Genomic DNA, 9,481 nt, shown 5'->3' on the forward strand with positions numbered 1-9,481 from the left:
AGAAGTAGCAGCTGCACCTGAGCCAATCACGATGGCATGAGTACAGGCAATGGTGCGGATGATGTTGGATCAACAGATGGAAGAGACAAGGCGTTTACTTCAACAAAGTAAGGATGAACTTATTGTGCCAGTATGCCACGCACCTACTCTTGAGACAACCATCTAGGTTGCTAAGTATGTTGAAGAAATGATCAACGACAGGACCACCAACAAGGTTGAGGGTGGCAAGAAGAGGAAACTTGAGGGACCTTCAAGGTCCAATAAGAGCAACATGTTCTCAAAGACCGGAGAGGAGGAGGTAAAGAAAAATGTGAGAAGTGAAAAAAAGAAACTCTGTGGAAAATATGGCAGAGAGGTGACATGTTTCAAATGTGGAAAGTCTGGGCATTACGCCAATGAGTGCACATTCAACGAGAAGGTTTGTTTCGGGTGTAACAAAGAAGGGCATATTTCTAAGAACTGCCCAAGGAAAAATGAAGCCGTAATAGCAAATGCGCCTCCAAAGTCGAAGGCAAGAGCATCTCAGACAATCCTCGACGAAGCAAGTGACGATGCGATGAATCAAGGATGAGGACTTCATATCCGAATATCAAGATATGAAGTAGTCGTAGTAACATGTGGTGTAGCCTGTTGGAGGCATAATATAGGTTAAACTTGAACGTTTATGTAATCGTTCCAGTAAACAATATAAAGTTTCGTTTTGTTATCTGATGTGTTAAATGATTGTGTGAAATTATTGAATGGTGACTTGGAAAACTGCGAGACAATACTTGGGACGGGTATGAGTAGGTGTGAATGGTAGTAGAGGCCTATACTATTGGAAGAACATGACTCACACTTGATTCAGGGAAGGTCACAAGGTTACCAAGAAGCTAGTAATTGATTTCGTTTTATTCATATCTGGCGTTATCATCGTTTCGATCATGACTAAGAAGATGATTGTTATTTCGACCCTAGAAGTCATATCATATCGATTTCAACTAAAATGCGTAGGTTACGTGGTTCAGGGAACCAAGATCGATGTAACATCTGACTTAAACCAGACGATTGAAGTGAAAGAATAATCGAAGCGATCAATAGAAGTATCGCGGTCGTTGTTAAAGTAAGAAGCTTATAGCTAGAAGTGTTGCATGCTAGAATGTGATTATATCACTTTAGAACATGAAGGAAGGTATATCTCATTCTGGAATTTGACTCTAAAAGACCTGAGTCTAAGCGTTGCATCATACGATGAGAGGTCATTAAAACATGACCCATCGGTTTGTTACGATAATCGAAGTAAGGTCTGTTTATGAATGATCTGGAGTTGGCAACGGTAGTATTCGCTCTAAAGATATGGAGACATTATCTTTATGGCACAAAGTGCAAACTTTTCACTGATCATAAGAGTCTCCAGTATCTCTTTAATCAAAATGAATTAAACATGAGACAATGACGTTGGCTAGAGCTACTCAAAGATTACGACTGTGAGATACTTTACCACCCCGGTAAAGCAAATGTTGGAGCTGATGCTCTAAGTCGAAAAGAAAAACCTTGAAAGAAAAAGGCCAAGAGCGTTAAGAATAGAAGTTGTCTCAATGATTGTGGAAAGCATTAAGAAAGCTCAAGAAGAAGCTTTAGAGAAGAATGATAAAAAGAAGAACGTTTAGGCAAAACGTTAGTGTTCGGTACAAACGGTCAAGGATTGAGGGTATTCCAAGATAGGATTTGGGTACCTAAGACGGGAGGAGTAAGATATCTTCTGATGGAAGAAGCTTACAATACCATGTACTCGATTCATCCCGGCAGCACTAAGATGTATAGGGATCTGAAACCCTACTACTGGTGGCCGACAATGAAGCTCGATGTTGCAAAGTATGTGGCCGAGTGTGTAACATGTGCAAGATCTCGTTAATAGGAGTTCAACGATAAAAAGACAGTCGAAAACGGAGTCCGTATGTAGAAGTTGTGAATTTTACACGGTCATTAACAATGTAATATTCTCAGACTATTAAATTTAAGATCGGTCAAGAATTGGCCAACGGGGTCAAAAGGAAAGTTGTACACATAAATACCTACATGTGGATATTAAGAACGTAAAAACGGAGCTCGTATGCGAAAGTTATGAATTTTTTAAGATCTGCAGTTTTACCTGCGTCCGGTGCCACGCGTCAGCTCCATAGGCGAAGCCTTGGTGCCTACGCAAGCTCACGACGTGAGGCCCCCCTGGGCACCTATAAATAGAGCCAAATTTCACTCATTTCCTCACACCTCTTCATTCTAATCTCTCACAAACTCCCAAAGGTCCCTAAGCCTTGTTTTAGTACTTTCTAAGGATTAGTAGCCAATTTATAGAGCGTCAGAAAGCCCCGAGAAATAGAGCTTTCGGTTTAGAAGTTCTGCCAGCGCAAAATCTGGTTTTTCGTTAAACCACTTGTAAGTTGAGTTATGCTTACCATACTTTAAGTATAACTTATGTTTAAGTTCATTATCATTATTGTGAACCTAAAACAAGATTTATCAGTGATTTCAAGTCGTTATACTGATTGATCTACTTACGAGGATGCTAACAATGTTGGATTAGGTGTCTAAACCTATAACTATAATTGGTATGTACTTGACCCGATAGTAGCATGGTCCTTTTGGGTTGCCTTCACCATAGCAACTTGACTTGATGAATAATGGAGAAAGAGGTTAATTGTGATTTATTAATATATTATAACAATAATATATTAATTTGTGACATCCCCATTTTCACGGCCAGAAAAGACCGATTTTGTTTATGCTTGTTTAAAAATTAGAGTAACATTTTAAAGAAAAGTGTTGTGGAATTTGTTCCCAAAAGAAAATATGATAAAAATTTATCAAAGCATTTCTGAAGAAATGTATTTCATTAAAAACCTCGGGATGTCATGTTCGATACAGATCAAAAGCATAAACAGTACAATATAAGCCTTACAACATTTATTCATATCTACAGGCCTATAATCCGTAATCCCTCATCCAAAAATCACATCTATGCTCGAGTGCCACTACCTGTAATACAAGAAACTGAGTGGGCCAGGCTTGGGAGCCTGGTGAGCACATAGGGTTTTCAACCCACAATAAATAAGTTTATTAATTTCATCAACCAACAATAACCCGATTACCCGTTCCCGTTATCCTCACTTTACGTCCCTAAACACCTATCATAAGGGACCTAGCCTAAGGATCATCATCGGGATGGACACTACTGCTAAAGGGATTCCTCAACAATAAATGTCCTTAAGGCAACCATGAGGGGGATGGAGTACACCAGTGAACACATCGTTCACAAACACCTACAGGTTGCCAGCCTGCTAGCGTTCCACTGGACTGTCTAGATGTAACGCCCCGATTCTCGAATACCAATTAATGGTTATGAATTCTCATGAATTCAAGATCTACTCGACGAGTTGGTTTCCTGACTCGTCGAGTAGCAGCGGGTTTGGGCCACGTGTTTAAGTGACCAACTCGCCGAGTCGAAATAGTGACTCGACGAGTTGGAGCAGGAGGGTGAAACCCTAAATCCCGGGGTATTGCACCCTATTTAAAGGATCATTGGCTTCCCCCAGCCTCCCATTCACTGTTTCTTGTCCCTCTCAAACCCTAATACGTGTGTGTGTGCTCCATTGTGTGTTTCAAGCCTTGGGAAGAAGATTCTTGGAAAAAGGAGCTTGAAGATCAAGTAGCTAGCAGCAAGGAGCTTGTGTGGACCTGAAATCTACCTCAGATAGCACCATTTGAAGGTATCAAGTCGTTACCTTGACCTTCTTTCCTTCTATATCTCCTTTGGGTTGAAGTTTAGGGCTTTTCATCATGTTATGAAGTTATTCTTGGGTATGAGCTAGGATCTGAAGTTGCAACTTCAGATCTGAACCCTCCTTGGTCTTTAGATCCATAAAGCTTACAGTTTTAGCAAGTATGAACCCTCCCTTTTGAGTTAAACCCCATTTCAAGTTTAGATTTGGCATTATGAGTCATTAGAGCCTTGCATGCACGTAAAGTTTGCAACTTTACGTGATAAACATGCCTTGGGAAGCTGGATCTACAATATGGAGCCTTGGCATGGCTTAAAAAGCGTCTATATGAATGATGGATTGAAGGGACTCGGCGAGTCGCAAGGTCGACTTGGCGAGCCGTATGAAGATGGTCATGAACTCGACGAGTTGATGAACAACTCGGGGAGTCCGATGAAGATTGCCTTGGGTTCGGCGAGTCAGTCGAATGACTCGGCGAGTCGGCTAGGGTTTTCTCAGTCTTTGGACACGTATGAACTCGGCGAGTTAAAGGAAAACTCAACGAGTCAACCAAGGATTTCACGACTTCTCGAGTTCAGGAAGGACTCGACGAGTCGTTGAACTACACTCGACGAGTCGAGTCAACATGGACTGTTGACTTTAACTGTGGACTTTGACTTAGACCAAGAGTTGACCAGTTGACTTCTGAGGGTATTTTTGTAAATTGGAAACTTATGAAAAAGGGTTTTATGGAAGCTATAGGTGGGGGAGTTCGTGTTGGTGATCCGGGAGTCGAGCTTTCTAGTTTCAGACGACAGTTGTGATGTGAGTTATCCTCACTATACTAAGGGGTATAAGGCACCAAGGCCGGCCCATTGGATATGTTATCCTAGCAGTGTTAGATGTTGAGTATGAGTTAGTGTTGCATGCTAGTGGTTATGCCAGTTAGGTAGACCTGTAGGACTACCTGTGATGTTATATGATTATTGCATGCTGAGTGGTTATGTGGTATGTTATATGTTATCTGGGATGGGTTGAGGTTGTACCGCTCCGTGCAGTAGCCAACAAACCCTAGGAGCATTCCAGTTACGGGCTAAGGGAGACTCGTACTGTGGGCTCGGGAGCATTCCAGTTACGGGCTAAGGGATACTCGTACTGTGGGCTCGATGGCAAGCCAGATGTGAGCTGTGGGCCCGTAAGGCAATCCAGACTCACACTGTGGGCCCAGGGGGTAATCCAGTCTGTAAAGTTGTGGACCCAGTACATGCTGTTGTTTATATATGTGTTAAGTGCAGTGTATCGGTATTTTGGGGGAACTCACTAAGCTCTCGGGCTTACAGTTTCAGTATATTGTTTTAGGTACATCAGGGGATCTCGGCAAGGCGAAGGCGTGATCGTACAGCTCCTCATGTTTTGTCTATGTGTCTGGGAAAACTCTGATATTATACATTTGAAAACAAAGTTGTAATCATTTTAATGGTTTGAACTGTTTTTAAAAGTTTAAATTGGCTTGAATTTTTGGGTGTTAGAAGTTGGTATCAAAGCCTTGGTTTGAGTGAATTGGAGGAACACTCGTGTGAATCCAGTCTCAAATCAAGGAAAGATTTTCAAAATGATTTTTTTAAATGGTTTTCAAAATAAGTAAAAGAGGATGCGAAGTGTACGATCAGCCGGAGCCGGTAAGTAGACCCAAAAATACCATACAAGTTATTGGATATTATGTGATATGTTAGAACAACATGCTAGTAATAAGATAGGGATCCTCAGGAATCGTATGATAGAATTTCCTGATCTTTGATGCCTTATCTTATGTAGAGTGCCTCAATTGATTGTTTGTGACTCTTTCGCGTGTGAACTAACTATTGGGTGAATACTCCAAGTCACATGCTACATGGGTTAAATGATCTTAGGGAGCGCAGCTCTTGTCTGAGTCCAACCATTGTGGGATTAAATCTTTTAGCCTACGATTGTTTAAGCCATGTGGTATGTGATTGTATTCACGCAATAGTTAACTGGCACCAATGGAGGGTTCGTGGCAGTTGGTGGATGGGTGGGTAATGAGAGGCTGGGATGCCAGTTATGAGATATTTAGCATCCCTCTAGGAGTGAGGATTGAGAGCTCGCTATGTTTAGGTATATTGTTAGGGCGTTGTGGTGATACTTGAGGCAAATATGGGTAGGTGTGGAAGGTAGTATGGGCCCGTACCACTGAAAGCACAGGACCCATACGTGTGTCAAGGAAGTCACAACCCCTAGGGTTTTGGTTGTGAGTAGGTTTCCCGTCGTTTATGCGGAATATCTGATATCTTCCTGGTATATGTTCAGTATGGTGATGGCGAAACGATTTGAGGCGGGATCCGGATCAGGATCGGGAGCGAGTGGCCAGGATAGGCCGGTATTGTTCTTCGATCAGATACGAGAGATGATTTCCGTGGAGGTTTCTCAGATTCTGCGAGAAGAATTGTTCGGTGTCGTGGACCGGGTCACCACCAGGGTGTTCGCCAAGTTCGAGGAGCAAGTTGCAGCGTTGCAATCTGTGAGAGATGTTGCTACCGGGATGACCACTGGGGGAGTGTCGGTGGTGGGGTCACAACTAGGGAAGAGGAGGAGGGACCTTTCAGCAGAGGACGAAGAGTCGGAGACCGCTAACCTGAGTACTAGAAGTCAGGAGGGTCAGGAGGTGTGTGGCAAGCGTGAGGGAACCCACGGATTTGCTTGTCACAAATTCAGGTGCTACAAGTGTGGGGAGAGAGGGCATGTGCAACGGGATTGCAAAAAGGATCAGATATGCTTTCACTGTCACCAGCAAGGCTATTTCAGGTCCAGTTGTCTTGCGTTGAGGGAGAAAGGAATTCAAATTCCAGCGGTCATCGTCCCTCCGGAGGTCAAGGTCGAGCCGCAAGAAGTCTCTGGTATGTAATTGGAAAACCCCATTATGTAATATTATTGTGGCCAAATCGTCCGTGATTGGTAGTTATTTTGTCTTGGAATATTGTGGTGTATGGATAAGCAGTAATCTCGAGTTAGTTGCATGTTTTGTCTAATCTATGTGTTGCGGAGTTTCATGAGTTGTTAGGCCATTGGAGGTGTCAGGAGAAATTTAGTATCAAAGGATGGTAGGTGATTAGAGTTCCGTGATTCATTAAAGGATGGGAAGTAGAGTGGTTGTTTAGAATTTTATCATCTATGGAAGGGGTTGCGCCCTTTCAGTTTTTCGAGCTCGAAGGAGTGAGCAGGTTTGCGATCCCAGGATCAGGTTGTATTCCAGCTCGGGTTCAGTTGGTCGCAGGGATTGGCGACAGTAGTCAGCGCCGATGAGCGCGGATGGGTCGATGTGGCATAAGTATTTAGTGAGGTCCGATTCGCCTTGGATCTCTTGTATCGGGCGGTAAGGATTGACTGTGCGATCTATTGCACTTTTGGGATTGTAGACTATGTCTTGGGGGTAGTTGTAGCCCGGTTTAGGGCAGAGGTTGCTTCGGCTACTATAATTCAGTTGTTGATGGTTGAGCGGGTGAGTAAGGCAGGGTGCGAGCCTTGAATGAAATGACTTCTAGAGCCTGAGAGCGGGAGACTTGTTTGGAGCATCTTAAGAAGAAGGGTATTATGGGAGAGGTCTGCAGACAGATTCCCGCAGGATAATTATTCAGCATTGTCAGGATTAAGTGGTTTTAGTAACCGTTATTGCTTGCCGGATGAAAGCGTCAAAGGAAGTAGCTCGTCGTTGAGTTATTAGTTGGAATATTTATCTTTTGGTCTTCAAGATTTGGATGCGAGATCATTCAAGCATTAGGGATTGTTGGTTTCACTGGAATTCAGGAAGTGTTCATCTAATTCTTTGAAGTGTGTGATCAATTGGGATTATCTAGCAATGGAGCACTAGCGGGAAAGAGTTGGTTGTCATTGGATCGATCGTTGGGAAGTGAGAAGGATTGAGAGTCCTCCAATTTTCATGTATTATGAAGGCTTAGTCGAATCTAAGTGGGGGAGTGTTACCCCGAGATACGGAAGTGGGAGGGGCTTTGAAACGGGGATAAGTTTCACAACCCGATAAGGAGAATGGAGGCCCTAGTGGCTGCTTGGGGTGAGGGTTGTGTTGTTTGGGGGTTCGGCAAAACTCCCTAGCATAAGAACACGTCTTCTGGGTGCTTGATAGCAGAAGTTGGGGAATTAGGTTGGGATTCTAGCCATGAATTGAGTTCAGATGTGTGTTAGTTCGAGTGCGTGTTCGACCAGTATGAAAAGTGTTGTAAGACTACGGGGGTAGCCGTAGCAATCACTAGCAATCAATAGGTCTGTCCCCAAGTATTGAACATGTTGCTGGAATAGGCTGAAGACTCCAGTGTATTTTGGTTTGATCGGAAGTTGTTGTTAGATATCAGATGGAGTGCAAATGATCTTGGTGATCCCATCAGTTCGGAGTGTCTCCGAGGTTTCATATTCTTGGATCGGGTAATACTCCAGTTGGGGACTGAGAGTGGATCCGAATGGGTATTAGTCAGTTTTGGGAAGGTTTGGGATTAGAATATCATGTCATTCAGGTTCTGGGAACCGGGTTAGATCTTCCTCATGATCGTCTATGACATTTGGATAGGGTTGAGGCGGTCCTGCTCTATGCAGTAGGCCAAGATACCCGGTGCGGGCCGACTATAAGTCGTAGGCACGGAGGATCGAAGGGAGCGGTAAGGTTGAGGCGGTAGGCCAACAAACCCTGAGAATTTCGACTCGATAGTTGAATTGATTAGACATGTTGGTATTCTAACCCGAAGGGGGTGATATGGGTTAGATATGAGTGTCGTGCTGGTTGGCCGGTAGTGGTAGGTATGTTGATGATGGTTTGAGTTATTGTGATGTGTCTTGGGATTCGTGTGTGGTAGTGGTTTTTGTATCGTATGTTGTTCGTTGATGAGAGGAGCATCGTTTAGGCCCTTCGAGTGGCGGAGGAAAGTGGATATCTGCAGGGTCGGAGTGTTGGGCAACTGAAGTGACGACAATAGTTTTGCTCGGTCATCGGGAGCATTCCAGTCATGAGCTGAGGGCCGGGGAGGGCATACCAGACTCATGTTGTGGGCTCAGAGGCAATCCAGACCTATGCCGAGGACCACATAAGGGTATTCCAGTCATAGGCTGTGGGCATAGAGATTATGTGGTTATGTCTGTTGGAGGAGCACGTTCGGATTGGATGTATTGTTGAAGATTCGGGGGAGTTGCACTTGGTTGTGATGAATCTGAGGAGGGTGGATGAGACGCAAGGATAGATCCTTGGATCTCAAGTTATAACGTAGACCCGAGTTATGTTCATAGAGGTATTCCAAACTAGGGTATTCCATCCTAGGGATGACCGGACCCTGTGATTAATTGGACCTGATACGTTTGGTATTCCAACCCGAGGGTTGACTGGGCCAAACATGTGTGGGACGCGAGGGTATTCCATCCTAGGGATGACTGGACCCGTCGTAGGCACGCCTGGTATTCCAGCCCGAGGCTGATTGGGCCAGGCATGAGTGTTCGTGTTTCAGTGGATTGGTTTTTGTATGATGTTGAGGGACAATTGTCCTGTCAGCACAAAGGGTTCGCTTCAGGAAAAGGGAAAATTGGGTTTCAGATACGTTGGATCATCAGGATTTTGTCAGTTGACAAGTGGCTTGTAGGTTAGACCTTTCTAAAAGGTTCGGTTAGGTTTTGCATCATCTTTCACGTTTTGTAGTTGCGAAGTGCATCATGGATCAGGGGCGGTAGTATCG

This window comes from Lactuca virosa, chromosome 6, assembly GCF_052849685.1.
Source record: "Lactuca virosa cultivar CGN04683 chromosome 6, Lactuca_virosa_CGN04683_v6, whole genome shotgun sequence".
Lineage (NCBI taxonomy): Eukaryota > Viridiplantae > Streptophyta > Magnoliopsida > Asterales > Asteraceae > Lactuca > Lactuca virosa.